This window comes from Pelodiscus sinensis, chromosome 5 (assembly GCF_049634645.1).
Source record: "Pelodiscus sinensis isolate JC-2024 chromosome 5, ASM4963464v1, whole genome shotgun sequence".
In the NCBI taxonomy this organism is placed as follows: Eukaryota; Metazoa; Chordata; order Testudines; family Trionychidae; genus Pelodiscus; species Pelodiscus sinensis.
Genome location: NC_134715.1, coordinates 79,655,922 through 79,672,136, shown reverse-complemented (window position 1 = coordinate 79,672,136; position 16,215 = coordinate 79,655,922). Strand labels below are relative to the sequence as shown.

At 39.0% G+C, this 16,215-nt stretch overlaps 1 long non-coding RNA gene across 1 annotated transcript in view; it reads right to left on the bottom strand.

The window, feature by feature from the left end:
• Positions 1–2,659: 2,659 nt before the first annotated feature.
• The window catches only part of LOC112546683 (uncharacterized), a 51,339-nt gene continuing 37,783 nt past the window's right edge, over positions 2,660–16,215 (bottom strand). Inside the window, exons 2-3 of the long non-coding RNA XR_003090398.2 lie at positions 4,004–4,041; positions 2,660–3,595 (exon numbers count right to left, since the gene is read on the bottom strand). This is a non-coding gene — a long non-coding RNA (uncharacterized LOC112546683). The remainder of the gene's footprint in view (positions 3,596–4,003; positions 4,042–16,215) is intronic.

The window sequence follows — 16,215 nt, the reverse complement described above, 5'->3', positions numbered from 1 at the left end:
CCTTTCCGGAAAAGGGATGCTAATGAGACACTTCGGAATTGCAAATCCGCGGGGGATATTTAAAGTAGGAATAAGGGATTATCTGGAAAAGGGCTTATTTTCCGGAAAATTGCATCTACACTGGCGCTTTTCTCTGGCAAAAACCCCGAGCCGGAAAAAAGCGGCAGCCATGTAAATGCAAATGCCGCGAGGGATATTTAAATCCCCCGCGGATTTGCAATTCCGAAGTGTCTCATTAGCATCCCTTTTCCAGAAAGGGATGCCAATGTAGACACAGCCACTGTGTTTAACTCAGTTCAAAGGAGAGACACTGTCATTGTAAAGAATGTCAGATGGACAAGCATTCTCTTCCAGACTCTGTGAAGTGAACTGGGGGAGAAGGGCAGAGCTCTGAACCAGCAGGCTACATTTTCTCCAGGTGTGAGCTGAAAGATTGGTTCAACCTGTTTTTCTCCCCTACTTCTAACGAGAGAACTAAACAGACTCCATAAGGAGTCTCTTTATTGCTTTAAATCTGTTAATCTCTTTATTACTCTTAAATCTACTGGATGCTGGAATCTTTTGGCTGCAGGCCAAGAGCTGAAATCACAGAGAGCTGAAATCACTAGGTTTGGCCCAGAGCCAAATCCGTCACAATGCCAGTGGCAACAGCTGGCAGGTGGTCAGCAGGAGTGGTTGGCAGGGCTGCTGGCATGAGCAAGCATGTGGCCAGCAGGTGGCTGGTGGGAGCAGTGGCAAGTGGCCGGCAGGCAGCCGATGGGAGCAGCTAGCAGGAGCAGTTGGCAGGCAGCCAGCAAAGTGGCATCAGAAAGCAGTGATCAGGTGGATAGTGAGTGACCAGCAGAGTGGGTGAGATGCCACCTACCTATCCCCCCCCCCCACCACAATGGGAGGTGAACTCTGCAGATCACCTCTGAACTCTGGTCTGCCATGACTAAGGGCAGCAACTGTGAGTGGGGTGCAGAGAAGGGTTGGGCATCTGAATGGGACACTTACATTGCTGGACTTGTGAGCCTGAGAGGCAAAAGGACATTGCCCTACCTACTTGACCTGGGACATTTACTGATGGCTTGGTTATGAACTCTGTTTGTGGTGTTTTCCCAAATTAATGCCATTTTCCTTCTCCCCCTCTTCATTAAAAGTTTATTTTCTACTCTCAAATTCTGTGTTTGTGAGTGGGGAAACATTGCCTCTCAGAGGCACCTAGAAGTGTGTGTGAATTTCCCAGGTTACTGGGTGCTGGTGGGGAGGTAGGGGGGGAGGAGGGAAGGTGTCTAACGAGTTCTTTGTTGGATAGATGGAAAAGAACCCTAACCCTGGCTGTTGCCCTTGCAGTCTGACAGAAGGGTTACATTCCTTGGAGCATGGTCTGGCAACTGCATCCTCCTACTTCCAGGTGGGTGCCCAAGCTAAGGCCACCAGTCTTTCTTTCTGCCTTTATGGACAAACAACTATCCAAGATAAGTGTTCCACCTGTAGTATACTGGGTGAAAGGGATGACTGCATCCTTGACATATCTTAAGAAATGGCTGACCTGGTTTAGCCACTTAGCTCTAGGAAAGGGTCCATAACTGTGAATTCTGAGTGAAGAGAAGCATTTCTATCTGACCTGGATTTAGGTGCCTGATTTCCCTTTCATGGGAAGGGCTTAGTATTTTCTACTGACTAATTTAGGTGGCTTCACACTCTACTTATCAATAGTATTCCTAGATGCCTAACTGTTTCCATGCACTGTGAAGGAAGACTGGATGCCTAAATTGGGGCTCAAAATTGTGCTGAGGTATAGGGCTCCTTAAGGTAGGCATTGTAATGGTGAGACCCCATCTTTGTGGATTCTGTCCACAGGAAATCTGTGCCAAAGGCAAGACTTAAACTTAGCAGTCCTGAGTCCTAGTCTAGGGCCTTGTCCACAAGACCATCCTTTCCCCCTTCCTCCTTGTGTAAATAGTAAAACTAGAATCAAGTATCAGGTATCCCAGTCAGAGGAGACAAAACCATGCTTGCTCTGATTCAGCCATCATGATAAAACTAGAGTGCTTCCATGAGCGTCAGGAGGATCCTGATGCCAAGTGTTCATACCTATCCAAGACATGCTCAGGGTGGCTAATCCCTCATGCCGTTCAAGTCACTGTAGCCAAACTCTAATATGAACATATTAGCTCAATCACCGCTAGCTCAGGTATGTCTGTCTGAGCTGGGAGTTTATATCCACTGCTCAAGGGGTGGACATGTTCTTGGATGGTTGCTCTTAAGGTATTTCCAATGTTGCTGTATGTGTGCTGGTCCCAAGCTATTAGAGAGAGGTGAGTGAGATAATATCTTTTATTCGACTAACTTTTGTAGGTTGAAGAGACAGAGTTTTTGAGCTACATAGAGCTCTTCTTCAAGTCTGATAGCCAATTTACTCTCACTGGAACCACACCATGATTCAGAAATTTCTCCATTTTTTGCATTACCAGACATTGCAAAAACATATGAAATTGATATGAATGGAGTGCTACATAGATTGTACCATTATAGATTAAAATAAAAGTTTGTTACTATGTTATGCTTTATGTATATAAAAGTACCTTTCATTATCTTTCTGCAATGTAAAAGAGAATGTTCTTACAGCAAATTCCACATTTTCTTACGATTTCAATGCACAAACGAAATTTTATGACTGTAACTACTATTTAATGCTATACAACAGTAAAGTACATTAAAGAGATTTTATTCACTTTAATTATAGATAAACTAAGCAGGTAATAATGGCAGAAAGCAAACTGAATGTGACCAGTTGCACATATTGCAAATCAATAATGTTACAGATTGTACACTTATAGCCCAGTTATTCAGTGATGAATAAAACATACACATCTATAAAAAGTCAGTCTTTGTTCTCTAAAAAACATAGGCTACATTCATGCATCCAATGTTAAATTATAATGCATCCTTTACAATTCTCCTTTGCTAAAAGTATACTTTGTATATGAAAGCCATTGTTTAATGTGCAGAGAGAGCAATTTAAATTCAGTAAATTTTGTATAGTACTTGCTCATAGCTAAAAACTTGGAAATGTGACAACAAAAAATGAAGGAAATCTCCAAATACCTGTTTCTTCTCTTGTGTTAGATAATGCATCATAGAATGATTGACATTACTGCAAAAGGATAAATTATTAACTCTTTGCTAATACATAGATATTCAGTCAGGATTCCCAAATGTGCTGAGGAACTCTCGGCCTGATACAAAATCATTTCCTTTCTGTGCCTACTCTTTAGTATGTAACTCTGATTTCAGTGGGACAATTCACAGTGCATAAAGTTAGGCATGTGTACAAGTCTTCACAGGCCTTGAGTCCAAGAACAGCAGACGAAGTATATAAGCTATCTAGATATATTGCAAATATCCTGTACAGATGGTAGTTGGTCTTATGTTGGCAGGGGCTTCTGGCCCACCTCCAGCACCTGTAAGCCCTCTTGATATGCCTCCTAACTTGATGACCTTATTTCTGCAGTGTCTACTGCTTCCTCCTCTGAAGCTGTGCTTCCTCTTTGCTCTCTCCTATCGTCCGGATCCTTCAGAAATCAACAGTATCCCTTCCTTGTGTCACCTGCCAATCAAACAAAACAGCAACAGTAAAGACCTCTCCATATCTGCTGCAATCCACTAAGCTGTTCTGGCTATATTATGAATTTCTTTTTATTCGCCAACTGGTGCCAGATTCTTTGTGATCACTGTTTCAAGTTTTTCTCTGCAATCATGATGGCTAGCAATATTTTTTATTTTAAATAAAGCAGAAATTCTCATGTAATCTTGTAACTCCAGTAGTCAGGGTAGTTTTATGTAAAACACCAAAATATCTGTCATGAGACTCATGATAAAATCACAAGAATTGGATATACTGTGATTTTCAACATCCATTTATCAGAATATTTCTCAGTCTCTCAAATGTCTTTAGTCCTTTGTGTTCCTGACTGTGAACGGTTTAATAGCATGGACCAATATTAGTTAACCTTACCTGAAATCATCTGGAATCAAAAGGGCACATTAAAATGCCTAGGAAAGATATAGACAAAAATAGTTAGATATGTTGATATTTCCTTTACCTTCCTTTTTATGGAGTCCCCTTCTCTTTTAAAGAAATGGAAACAGAAGGCAGTGCATTGCAGCAGCAGACATTTACAAGAATTCTAACTCCTCAGCCAACTTAAGTAGTTTGTTAAATGACATTAAAAATCAGCTACATGTTTCAGGGCAAGGACCTAACAATTGTGTTTATTCTTCTGATATAGAGAACCATGATTTCATAGACAATGACCTTGAAACCTGAGTGCATATTGTCCACTTGTGTATATTTTCTGCTTTAGCCCTACAGGCTTCAGTGAAGTTTCATCCAATTATACTAGCAGTGAACCTGGACACCACATTTTCTTGTAATTATTTGTATAAAATTCATTCAGTTAAGACTAAATATATTTTGCACTAATGGTACTTAGCTTGTGATGGATATTGGTCATTGCAAAGTTTATGTAAAAATCATTCTTATAAAAAAATGAGTGATATTTTATAATGACTCATATATTCCAAAGAAAATAAGGTAATATAAAATATATTTTAAAAGTTACAGTATTAAACAAATGTGATGCATCATTCTTAATGTGCCCTCTATCTATCTATCTACAGAAACACACACATTCATAAGAATGAATATAACTTCATTTTAGTGCACTTATTAAATAGTTGTCATTCTTGAACAGTTGAAAGCATTCATATTTGGGGATGTTACCCCCCTCACATTACATGAAATGAGCAGATACAGGGTACCATATAACCTGTAATAGCATAAAATAAAAACTAGTGCAGTCACATTAATCTAAAGCTTCTCATCTTCACAAAAAAGCATTCTACCACACATTTATTAGATAAACAGGATATTTATATTAGAGCTATTCTGAAACAAAATTCTAGCTCCAAAAGCCATCACATTTTGGGATAGTTTGGATCTGGATATTAATCTGGATCTAAACTTTGCAGCTTGACACAATTTTTTAATAGACAAAATCCATCAGAGTGCATTTTAGGAACATCACATCTGCATTCAGACTAGGTTCTTTTATAATTGCTTTAAATCACTCTGTGACAGTGCTCCAAATGTTTTTTACTTCTCACTGTTAGTCAAAATATGCAGCAGAAAGAAGTTCAGGCTTTCAAATCCAAAGGCTTTAACACAACAGCATATTGTCACCAGCCTCTTATTTTCTTTGATAATCCTGTGACAGAACACTGTAAGTTAAAACACGGTTCTTCTCTTTTTTCATCCCTGAGCAGATGCGCTGACTCAGTTGCATTGAATAATGCCATCAGATTCCATCTGTACAGTTATCAATGCCTGGCTCTGTGAAGTTCCTGTCTGCTGAAGAAATACGTATTTCTGAAAGCCCCACTGTTCTGTAATATAGCAACATATGATAGGAATAGCTACTTCTTGTTTAAATTATATCAGACCAATTGGTCTGAGAAACACACTGATCTCTGAAGTGAGAACCTAATGCTAAGAAAAAGCTATACATAATTTGACACAGAAATTGGTCAGTACCACTGGACCCATTTTGTTCCAAAATATATTTCCAGATACAGAACAGATTGTAATTATATTGTTTTAACAGATTGAATTAATGCTTCTAAAAGTGAGAGTGGGATTCAAAACTTTGTGGTAAGTATTTTAACAGGGCTAAGATTTGACATCAAAGAAGAGAGTAGGGATGTTTTAAGAGAGGCTGCCCTGAAACTTGCTGTAAACCAGCATAGTTGCACTGAAATCAGTTGAAGTCATTTTACGTCAACTATAGATTTAGTTCTACATCAGGAACTATTCTTTATTTGCATTACATCAGATGGAATAATCTTCTGCAGAAGTCAGGCTATATATATATATATATATATATATATATATATATATATATATATATATATATATATATATATATACTATGGAAGTTAGAGAAGGAATGGACCTATGGGTATTCTAGCTTATTTCCCTGCCAGTGAAGTAGTATTCCTTATGGTATATTTTTCCAGCCATATTTGAAATGTTCCAAACTATTATTGGATTGGGAAATATTCCACAGCAGAACAGGGCTCATTGTCAAGAAATTGTCTTTTTCCATATACATTATATCCTCATTGTTACTTTTCCTAGTTTCATGCCATTTTGTTCAGCTATATTTCATTTCAAACATTTCATTTCAAAACTATCATATCAAAATGTTTCAATTTTTTTCAGATTTTTTTTCTGACCAATGCAAGTCAGTGAATTTGATACCAACCTAAGAAATACTTTGACCTGAATCTGATCTTTATAATGAAATAAGTTGCAGCCCTAAAAATTCATCCAGGTCTACTGTGTACCCCCTTTTCCATATCTCTAAAGAATATACAAGACAAGACCATCCATGACAAGTTCAGGATTGATAAATTGGAGAAGGTTCAGAGAAGAGACATGAAAATGATTAAAGGATTAGGAATCTTAATTGACCTTGAGTCTATTTAGCTTAATAAAGAGAAGGCTAAAAGGTTACTTGGTTATAATCTATTAAGTACCTACCTGGGAACAAATATTTAATAATGGGCTCTTCAGTCTAGAGGAGAAAGGTATACTATGCTTCAAAGGATGGAATTTGTAGATTTTTATAAAAGACACATGCTCTAGAGATATTTTGGGGAAGTTCTATAGCCCATGTTATACAGGAAATCAGAATATACGATCACAATGGTCCTTTCTGGCCTTGAAGTATATGCATCCATGACACTCTCCAACATGCATTAATATAATCTGTCTATCCATTATATTTGTCCTATTTGCAAAAGAAAGCAATCATATTTATCTGTCAAGTTTATTTGTTTTTAAACCTGTTCTTGCTCAATGCTCATGAGCATGGTATCTGTTAGATGTTTATTTTTATATCATATTGGTTCTATTATTTTACCAGGAATTGAACTAAAAATTAATGGAAAATAGATCATTCAAGGCTGGCACCATATTAGCACTAGTTTCCCTTTCCTACATTTACATTATTTCCCCTACCTGTTCCCGATATGTACCCAGTACTCCATTACTCTTCTAAATGAATTGTCAGCGGTTCAGTAAATCTGTTAATTAATTCCTTTAAGCTTCAAACATGCACGTCAGCCAGACCCATTGATTCATTTATAAATATATTTTCCAGATATTTCCTTGCCTGATTTTTATCTATAGCTATCTGACAAGGTCTTCTTTAATTCTGCAGTGCTCTTCTTTTTCCCATGAAAGATGGAATTTAAAAGAAAGTTGCTTTCTCAGCCATTTAAAAATCATTATTGGTTAACCCTTCTTCCCCTCCATTATTAATGGATCTGCTGTCACCAGTTCTTAGCACATCTTGCTGACTATTACATTTTTTACTTATGCTCACTAAAAGTCTTTCTTCCTGATCTTTGTTAAACTGTATGCTCCAAGCCACTCACAATTGCTAAATACTCCTGCTACAATTGCCATCATTGCCTCCTTGTGTTTCCAGCCCTATCTTTTCCATTGAATACTTACAGATTTATAGTTCTGTGAGGATGTTAAATTAATATACTTTGTATCTGTATTTTTAACCGTGGGTTAATAGTGTCCTTAGAATGGCTTCACAAATTCTTGCCCTGTGTAAGAGATGGATTAAATAGCCTCTCTCATTTAGGAAAGTAATATTACACGGAGAAAATGCCCTCACAGGTATGAATCAACCTGAATTTAAATCTGGACATGGATTTTGTAACTGGCTATTATCTCTGTAACTATCCTGACTAGATCTCCTGATCAGAACATCCCAAGCCCCTGGAAGTTCAAAATCTAGATTCAATCCAAATTGTATTGCTCAAGCACATCATTGCTTTTTGGAGGAGGGCGAATGGAGACACTGCTAACTGAAAGCCAACTGAAATCAGTGGTAAGCTTTGTATGGATGTGAATGGGCACTAAATTAGGTGCTAGTTTAAGCTACTCCCACGATGTTCTTCTCTTTCTCCATATGGCTTTCAAGTAAGTATTCCACAGTTTCACTACATCCCCTTTATTAGTCTGAGCATTGAGCAGAGTAAATTAACTGCCTCACCAGCCTTAACTGAGCCTTCTTTTAAGTCCTGTAGCACGACACTTTCTCTGCTTTCCTTTATTTGCCAATTTCTATCATAACAGAATGTTACTTAGATCCATTTTCAACTTCTTTATACAGTCTCTCCTTCTCTTTACAAGGTGCATGCTCTTCACTCATCTGTACACACTTAGTATTTCAATCACAGTATTATTTGAGAAGATAGGAATTTGTCACTGGCTCTAGTTGAGTGGTGGGCAATAATTTTTCATGGGGAGACATTCAAAGAATGTGGTAATTGGTCAAGATGTGGGGTTTGGGATGGAGGTTGGGTGAAGAAGGGACTTAGGGAAAGGAACTGGGGCAGGAAAGGATGTGGGGTGAGGAGGGACCTTATGAGAATGTGGGGGTTGTGCTCTGGGACAGGGATGCAGAAGGGGGTGCAGGGATTTGTGTTGTGATCAGGAGTTGGGGTGCAAGGTCTGGGAGGGTGTTGTGACCTAGAGGAGGGGTTGCAGGGATTTAGGATGTGACCTGGGGCAGGGGACTGGAATAGGGGTACAGGAGTTAGTGTGCAGAGAGCTGGGGGGAGGGAGAGGCTGGAGTGCAGAAGCAGGCTCTGGCTGGGAGGCACTGACCAGGGTGGCTACCAGCCACCAGCGCAGCAGGTTCCACAGGCCTCTGTCCCATTTGTGGCTGGCACTAGCTGTGTTCTGAGTTCTGCAGTGGCTGGTCAGTGCAGGCAGGCAGCAGTCAGTTACTTGTTGCTTTTACTGCCCTTTAAATCCTCCTCTTCTCAATGTTCTCTTCACCAATACCACCTTCCCCTGGCAGCTCATTCCCTGTTCTGTGTGGAGAAACAGCTGCTGATCAGAGTGCTTGGCTCACCAACAGCCTGACTAACAGGTTCCTTCCTTTCCCCACTGCCGTAGGCTGGGCCAGTGGCTTAGGAAAGCTCAAGCCCATCCAGCCCAGGGCACTGGCCAGGAGTCACAAAGCACTGTGTGCACCAAAGCCTGGCACTGTGCTGACATGGTAAAGTCTCTGCCTTTCAGCTAACCTCTGGATTGCAGAGTGAGGAAATGTGACTTCCAGTCTGTTGGTGCCCCAATCCTGTAGGCTCCACAGCCTCTTCACCCAGCTGCCCTCCCTCTCCCTGTATGTGACTGGATAGTAGCATGATGGCAACCATGTTTTCATAGTCAGTTCAGTCAAGGGGAAATCCAGTGGTGCTGCCTCATCCCCCCAACTTTTTTGCACCCCTCAGCATCCCAGGCTGGGTCACACCTAGAGTTTCCAATTCTCCAGGAATGGACACCATTTGGCAACCCTGCCACAGCTGGAGGCAACTGCAGAGCCTAAGGCCAATAGCAGGACCTAGAGCAGTGGTGTAGTCTTCATGGCTGGTAGTCTGAAGCCCATGCATGGCAGGCTGCAGAACCCATTGGGATGGTGGGTGGCAGAACCCCAACGGGTGCAGAAGCTGCTAGGGTCCAGCAGGACTGCAGAGGGTCTACTTGAAAGTGTGGACACAGGCCCAGCTTCCTGAGCAGTGTGGAAAATCAGAGGGTGCTGCAGCCTCCCCCCCCCCCTTACTTCCTGCGGCTATGGACAAATAGTATAGTATCACATCAGCTAGTCATGGATGAACTCTGTAAGGCCAGGATTTAATTATGTCTACCAGATACAATAGTGAATATGACTTGTCTTTTTCTGTACAGACATGATCATGACATGTTAGCTAAACTGATTCTTCAGCTGTGCTGTAGCCCAATAAAATTATTTAGTGCAACTGCCTTTGGGAGACTTAACACATTCGCTCTCAAAGGGAGACAGCTCACCGTCCTGATTAAGTACATGTGAAAGAATGGGTAGCAAGATGTATCAGCTGAAGAGATCCTATATCACATCCTATATGCATGTTCCCCAGGAGTCTCCAGTAGGTATGCTGCCTCTGGATTTAAAAGTCCTCTTTGAAATCTCCTTAAGGTGGTATGGTTTTACACTGCTTCATACAGAGGCCTATACTTGCTGGTACAACCTGATTCTAAAACTATATAAGAAAAAATGGTTGATTCTAATCTCTTCTGGCTTTATATTAGTATAATTGAAATCAGAATCAGTCTTTTAATTTCTTAGGGACATTTAATATGAACAATTCATGTCTCAACAATAAATACCTATTAGGGATATTTTTATCTATAATTAATATATATGCTTTGTCATGGGTTATTCCTTTAGTTATTGTTCAAAGCTGAGACTCAGATGGGTACTTAGTTGAACAAGTCACAACAAAACACTAAATCTTTTGGATATTCAATTAGACAATGTTCAGTCCAGAGTAAGACAATTAGAATGAATAAAATATTGTTCAGTAAAATATCAGCTTTACATATCAGGACCTTGGTTTAGACATTAAAAAGATATGATAGATATTTAAAGGGAAATTTCAAAATAAGACTTAAAAATGAGTATGCCGTATCTATAGAGAGATGATACAGATAAAGAGATCAGTCAGTGAATCATCTATCCTGGAAAGTTATTTAGAGAGATCAAAGGATTTAAGTGAGAGAAACAAGACAAATTATTTGTTTGTTCTCTAGTCCTTCTAGACTTCCTGTGATTAAAATGGTAAGATCCTGGATAAAAATGAAGTTAAAGCAGTGGGGATTGATGACATGAGTTTCATTCATTAAGAAGGTTTCACTAGCTTTGTCTATAATAACATATTTAGATATTGTTTTTGGGCTGTCAGCAGCTAGGTCCTCTAGCTCAAAAACTGTTGTGAAACATTAATGAAGACCATCAGATACAGAGACATAATGGACCTTGATTGCAATCAGAATCATGGACAAGAGGTTGTCATATCCCAGAATGTAAAAGTAGGCATTTAGTTCTAAATCATATGAAAGAGAATTTATGATGACATTTATGATTAGATAAGTTTTCCTCTGCCACATGATAAATCGCTATTTTTCGCAGCCAGATATATTAGTATAATGAATCTCATATCTGGTTAATTTTAGAATTAATGAAATTCTCTAAGTTTTTTTTCAGCAAGAAATCTTATTTCCTTTTAGAGACAGATTCACTGCTGAGAAAAGCAGAAGAGTGAGGATAAAAAACAAATTCACTGACTTTCATGATGATGTTTCTTGGAAACTAGAAACATACACCAGCATTTTCCAAAGTGGATTCTACGATGGTGTAGTGGTCAATTGCGGAAGAACTTTGTACGTGCTAGTTTAGGGGTGGTGAGGCCTGCTTTCTTTCTGCCATTTCTCCCTACATCTGATGAGTCAGAAGCAAGTCTTTGAGAACATACGCCACTTAAGATAAGCATTGTTGCCAGTATAGCAAGAACAAGTATAAGATAAGGGTAAAGGGCAAGAACGCATAAACAATTCTGTTTACCCTAACATACTGATTACATAAACAGGGCCGAAGAACAAGAAGATCCAGATCAGAACCAGATCAATAACTAACAGCTAAGCCCTACCTACATCAGCACTAATGAGTAAGCCCTGGAAATTTCCAAACTGCCAAACAAGGCAGGAAAACTGTATTTAAGGCTGCCTCAGAGCCTACCAAATTGGACCTCACTGATGGGCTTTGGGTACCGGTGCCTCGGAAGCTGAAACAACCTTGCACTTTGTCCGCAGCCTACCTGGGGTCCCAGGCTTGCAGGAAGGGACGTAAGATATGCCGCTTCTTTGTTATAGTGTTCTTCCATTTATGGGGCACAGCTGTTAGCTGTCAAGAAATAAACTACTTGTGTTTGACAGATACCTGTGTAGCATCCTTTGTACTTTGGGAACCCAGTGTTGGACCTGAGACTTACTCTTGCTGACTACAGATGGGATGTTTTTACTCTTGGGTTTGACTGTGTTTGGAGTATAGCAGTGAGTGAAGCATCAGGGACAAGGAGCTCTCAGGTAGTAATATGAAAGGTACAAGACTCTGAGCCCTTTGAACAGTGTGACCTCTGCAGAGAAAGAAACTCAAGAGCCTGAAGAGAACCATGGTCAGGTTTCCAAGAGTCAGTCTAATTGCACATTGGAATCCAGACCAGAGATCTAATAGAATGATCTTGATGTCCTTTGTGTGTACTTTATAAGAACATTCTTTGTAGGAACACAATTCCAGAAGAATGTTGATAAATTGGAGTAGGTTCAAAAAACATCCATGGAAATAGTTATTGGCTTATCAAACCAGTCTTTTAATGATAGACACAAGGAGCTTAATCAATTTAGTTTAACAAAGAGAAAATGGAGAGGTGACTTGATTACAGTCTACAAGTACCTATATGGGGAACTAATATTTAATAAACTCTTTAATCTAGAAGACAAAGATGTAGTACAAACCAATGGCTGGAAGGGTAACTTAGACAAACTCAGATTGGAAATAAGGTGTATATGTTTAATTATGAGAGTAATTGACCATTGAAAAAAATTTAACAAGGATTGTGGGGATTTCCAATCACTGACAAATTTTAAATCAAAGCTGAGTTTTTCTCCTACAATATGCTGGAGGAAAGTTATTTTGGGGAAGTTCTATGGCCAGTGTAATACAGGAAGTCAGAGTAGATGATCATAGTGTTTCCATCTACCCTTGGAATTTATCTGGAAGGAGCCATCTTAAAGTAAGTTGAGGTAAGATATGCCTCACTGTCTTTTAGACCAGCCTATTTTTCCTCTCTCTGTTTTTAGGATTTTGTGTGTTATTATTCAGAATGCAAAGAAGTAAAGTGTCACTACATGAAAACCTGGCAAGGGCATTCAAGTTTTTATCTAATTTCTTCATTTGTTTGCCATCTACATAACAGATGACCCCGTATTCAGTTGGTCCATAAATTATGGATCTACTGGACACATAACCTTACTGGTGGTAGGGAGAATTTGGCTGTATGCCATGAGCACTATTACAGCTTTCTGTTAAAGTAGAAGATTTGGACCTGCTGCTTACAGGTTGCAGGAAAACTTGCTGCTTCACTGATTATATTTTGCTTAATGAGAAATGAGTCACTCTCCTATCCTCATTTACTGCTAAAGAGTAGATGAGAATTTCTGCCAAGCTTATAACTGAGCATAGCTCTCCATCGAAGACAATGATTAGACCACCACTAAAGGAAATGTTGCAGCAAATACATCTCTGAATTCTAAAGATCATGTGATCTGGACAGTACTACATTTTCCCCCAATGAGTCAGATGACATTCCAGTTATAAATCAAAGTTCACATCACCATAGAGGTAATCAGAAAATTAAAACCTAGGCCCTTTTCATCATCCCATTCTCTATAAATCCCCATCTTAATCTCAAAGAAAACAAACCAAAACTTCAGAAAATATTCTCCATAGTCCTTGAGGAGAAATCTCATGGGGGATTTGTTTGTTGTCCATCTTGCCATGAATCTCTGGTCCACTCTATCTTGTAACACCCTTGTGCTATGTATGTGATTCTCACCAACAACTTGAGACAACACCAAGAGACAATAAGTCCTGTTTGGGGGCACTACCAAAAGGGAGACTCATCTAGCTTGGGCAACACGTGTTCCCCCCACAGAACTTAGAAAGTTAAAGATATTGCGGATGCTCATACATAATTTCTGTGAAGTCCACACTCTCTCAAAATCTATCTGTTCCTCTCACCATGTCTTGAAAAAGCTACTTGCTTTCTCATTCTGGAATTTTTATTCTTGTGAGACTGTAGAACAAAGAAGTCATCAGGTTTGTGAGTCCTTGTGGACCAGAGGAGTCCTTCAAAGGAACCAGTAGAGCAGAGATGCATGCTGTACGTGGAATTGATGTTTCTTTTATAGCTGAGCAGCTTCATCTGGCAAATTTAAAGTAAGCACTGTTTTGCTCCCGAGAGTTGCCTGAGGCATCAATGATGTAAGGATATAGCAGTGTTCTGAAGCACAGCCACTTACCATACATTCAGACAGCTGAGGAGCAAACTGGTTTACAAATCCAATGAAAGGATCAGCCCATTTGACAAATGCCCAAGACTCTATTCCAAATGTGGATGTCAGAAAAGTGATTCTGGGTCCAGCAAATTCAGTGCTGTCATGGACAGCAGTATTTCTCCTTGAAATATGATAGAGCTATCCTGTTACTTGGAACACATGACCAGATAGATTCTTTCCTGTAGCTGTCTCTCTCCTATGGAAAGAGTACAGTGGAGTCAGAGATTTACCAAGCCCCAAATCTTTGTCATTCATACTGCATCATGGTTTTAATACTAAAACATTACTACTAGATGGGATTAATTAGTGTCTTGTTAATATTTGCCCGCAAGACCTCACTTTCAAACTGTACAATCATACACAGATTCAGAATGAAGCACACTTTCAACACATTAAAAATGTACTGCAGGTTGAACCTCTTAGTCTGGCACTTTCTGGTCTGAGAACATCTGTGATTAAGCTTGATTTTAGTTAACCAGATGTCCACTTATCGTGGGTGTGGCCAAGTTTTCCCATGTTGGTAACACTGCTAGACAATATTGACCTCCCATGGTTCAGCAAATTCTCTGGTTCAGCACTGGTCTGGTCCCAAGGTGCTGGAATAGAGAGGTTCAACTTGTACTGTATAAGGATAATTCCTGCATTATTGAGGATGTGATCTCTAAATGACTTACTAGCGATCACTTTCAATTCTAATTTCTATTATTTTGTTATATTATGGTTATATTTGTGTTGGCATGGATTTATTCATTAAAGCATACTACACAATGAACAGAAATCATATGAATTATGAAAGATTTCATGGTAGCTCAGAAAACAAAGCATAAATTACACACTAAATTAGTTTTGATTTGTTGAGTTGTCATATAGTCTAGAATTACACAATGGGCAGAAGACAAAGTAGTTAAATGACACAAACACAACACTTCAGGTTTATCTGAGAATTTTGTGATAATAAATATTTCATAATTAGATTATTCCTAAGCTATTTAAAATGTGTCAACTGCCGTGAAGAAACCTACATGTACGTCAGAAAGAGAGAACATGACTGGATGGTGTCAACAAATTAATTTTGATTTTCTCCAGTGATCTGAAGAAGTGGGCTGTACCCAGGAAAGCTCATGATACCATCTACATGTTTTGTTAGTCTATAATGTGCTACCAGACCAAAATTATCATTATATCTCCATCTCTGCATACACACACACACACACACACACAGATGTAGTTTCAAAAATCCTTGCTTTTGAAATTAATTTGAGAATATTGGTTCAGTGTATAAGTATTTATCACGTGTATAACTGATGAAGTAGTATAATAGTTCCTGACAGCGTCCTTTAAAATTCTGCTCAGCTTAGTAGAAAAACAGTTATTCATACTACTGTAACTTGCACTAGTTTGGAATTGTCATCCAGAACATCTTCAAAAGTTTAAACAATTTCCTAAATGTAGATCAAGAAACTTTTTGCTTAGAGAATTCAGTCCAAAGTTCAGTCCAAAGTGAATTGACAAAACAAATAACAAGGATGTGATTTCCTCAGTAATGATACTCATGAGAAATCACTGAAGACTACCTTGATCAGACTCTTTTTAATGTGGTGAACAAAACCAACAGAAGAAATGTATGCTAAACATCAGATCTAAATTCACTGGAGTGGATGAAGGAAAGTGAACATAAATATACTGCAACCAAATTGGCAGATAACTTGATTTCTTTTTAGATAGCATATGGGCAATTTGGTGAATTTGGGTTAAAATTTTCAATAATTGATGTTTTACAAATTGCAAACAGTTTTGCTCAATGGCCTTCAAAGACCACATTGAAATAGCCTGCAGTGGTCACTGAGGTTATGTCTAGAACAATTTCCAAAAAAGCAGGCACATTCTTTCGGCATCCCTATATTCCTGTTGTTGAAAGGAATAAGAGATGTTCCAAAAGAGGAGATTTTCCCGAAATTTGGCCCCATGTATATGGGCCAAATTTTGGAAAAATCTCTTCCAAAAATAAAAAGCGGTAAAAGATACACAAATTGCAGTTTGCAATTTGCATATCTTTTTCTGAACCCCACCCTCTGCAGTCTAGACGCAGTCTGAAGTACTGGAGGTATCCAGTAGCTATCCCGTGTCTTAACAGCGAGTCCATTATTTGG